The sequence below is a fragment of the Mercurialis annua genome (assembly GCF_937616625.2).
Source record: "Mercurialis annua linkage group LG4 unlocalized genomic scaffold, ddMerAnnu1.2 SUPER_6_unloc_13, whole genome shotgun sequence".
Classification (NCBI taxonomy): domain Eukaryota; kingdom Viridiplantae; phylum Streptophyta; class Magnoliopsida; order Malpighiales; family Euphorbiaceae; genus Mercurialis; species Mercurialis annua.
This window is the reverse complement of record NW_026605942.1, coordinates 30001-32500: the sequence shown is the minus strand read 5'-3', so window position 1 is coordinate 32500 and position 2500 is coordinate 30001.

Below are 2500 nucleotides of genomic sequence, written 5' to 3'. Positions count from 1 at the left end.
GCAAAAGTGCACAAAATGATAGTGTCCCGAGCAAAATAAAATTGGAAGCAAAATGTCCCGGACAATAATTAGCGAGTAGTTAGTATACATTGAAAGGGGATTTTACAAAGAAGTTTGGTGATTTTTGGACATATATTTTGCCGGTTATGAATTTCCGAAGGTAAAACGATTAAAAAATTAAAAAAAATACCTCCGGGGCTCGAAAAATTTCGGTATTTGTTATTATGCGGGTTTGGATATATATAAACATATTTCCAAAATTTCAGATCAAAATTCCATGCCGATTTTTAAAAATGGGGGGGGGGGGTTGCTGGGCACATGTGATATTTCCTCCTGGCAGTCCAAAAAAAGTCCTAAGAGCTCTTTAGGGGGGTGCACCATTCCTCACCCCCGCGGGCTTGCCGCAAGCCCTCGTCCGCGGTGCAAGCGGCGCGCGCGCGCGCGATGCGAAAAAAGCTGGAAATTGCGGAAAAATCCCAGCCTGGCAAAATTACGGAAATGCCCCCGGATAATTACGGATATGCCCCGCCCGGAAAAACTGCGGCGAATCGCGGAAAATGCCCGGCCGGAAAATTGCGTCGAAATGCTCGGAATTGCGGAAAATCCCCCCCCCCCGTGCATTAATCTAATGACCGGGTGCGGGTGCGGGTGCGGGACCGGGTGCGGGTGCGGGCACTCGGGCACTCGGCAGCTCGGCGCGAGACGCGAGCGCGTGTGTGGCCTCGAAGACCCTCGGAAAGGCCCGCCGACGTCCCTCCGAAGGCCCTCGCATGTCCATCGGAAGGACCTTCGGCAGCCGGTCGGCAGGCCTTCGCCAGCCCAGCGGCGGCCCTTGGGCATCGGCAGCCTTTCGGCTGGGCTTCGGCAGCCTTTCGGCAGCGCATCGGCAGCGCACCGGCAGCCCTTCGGCAGCGCATGGGCAGCCCTTCGGCAGCCCTTCGGCAGCGCATGGGCAGCCCTTCGGCAGCCCTTCGGCAGCCCTTCGGCAGCCCTTGGGCATCGGCAGGGCTTCGGCAGCCCTTGGGCATCGGCAGGGCTTCGGCAGCCTTTCGGCAGCCCTTCGGCAGGGCTTCGGCAGCCCTTCGGCAGGGCTTCGGCAGGGCTTCGGCAGGGCTTCGGCAGCCCTTCGGCAGCCCTTCGGCAGCCCTTCGGCAGCCCTTCGGCAGGCCTTGGGCATCGGCAGGGCTTCGGCAGCCTTTCGGCAGCCCTTCGGCAGCCCTTCGGCAGGGCTTCGGCAGCCCTTCGGCAGCGCATGGGCAGCCCTTGGGCATCGGCAGCCCTTCGGCAGCCCTTCGGCAGCCCTTCGGCAGGGCTTCGGCAGCCCTTCGGCAGCGCATGGGCAGCGCATGGGCAGCCCTTCGGCAGCCCTTCGGCTGGGCTTCGGCAGGGCTTCGGCAGCCCTTCGGCAGCGCATGGGCAGCGCATGGGCAGCCCTTCGGCAGCCCTTCGGCTGGGCTTCGGCAGGGCTTCGGCAGCCCTTCGGCAGCGCATGGGCAGCCCTTGGGCATCGGCAGGGCTTCGGCAGGGCATCGGCAGGGCTTCGGCAGGGCTTCGGCAGCCCTTCGGCAGGGCTTCGGCAGCCCTTCGGCAGCCTCTCGGCTGGGCTTCAGCAGCCCTTCGGCATGCCTTGGCATGCCTTGCATACATTCCCCAGCCGTATGAACCTCTGCTGGTTTTGCTTCCCAGCCGAATGAACCTCTGCTCTGTGTAAAAATGTATATGTCTTGCACTAAGTGAAATTCTATAATACTTTCCTCGAACAATATTCATACAGTAGTTAATATATATTAAATGAGGAATTTAGAAAGAAGTTTGGTGATTTTTGGAATTTTTTTTTGCCGGTTATGAATTTCCGAAGGTAAAACGATAAATAAATAAAATAAAATACTTCCGGGACTCGAAAAATTCTGATATTTGTTATTATGCAGGTTTGGGTATATATAAACATATTTCCAAAATTTCAGATCAAAATTCCATGCCGATTTTTAAAAATGGGGGGGGGGGGTTGCTGGGCACATGTGATATTTCCTCCTGTCAGTCCAAAAAAAGTCCTAAGAGCTCTTTAGGGGGGTGCACTATGCCTCACCTCCCTGCACCAACTGCCGAAGGCTTTTGGTGCGCGCCTTTTGGCGCACCTATGGCACTGACGAGGGAAGGAAAAAAAACTCGTCGACCCGTTTCGGTGTTGGAAAAAATATTTTCGGATTCGGGGGGGCCCGGCCCCCGAGGTGTAGGTTGTTGGTATTTTTTGACGGAAACCTAGGCGAGCATTTGCCGAAATGAATCTCGGTGAATGTATAGCTTATGGTGTCACGTTGTATGCTATTTTCCGACGTGTGTGCTTGCCGAGGACGCATTTTCAATGCCGAGGCATGCGACGAGCCGCGTTCCATGACTTTTCGACGACGCATTTTAAATGCCGAGGAAGTCGGCGCGCGGCGAGTCTGGATCCTTTACGACGATGCATTTTTAATGTTGAGGATGGATCCGACGCGAAGGC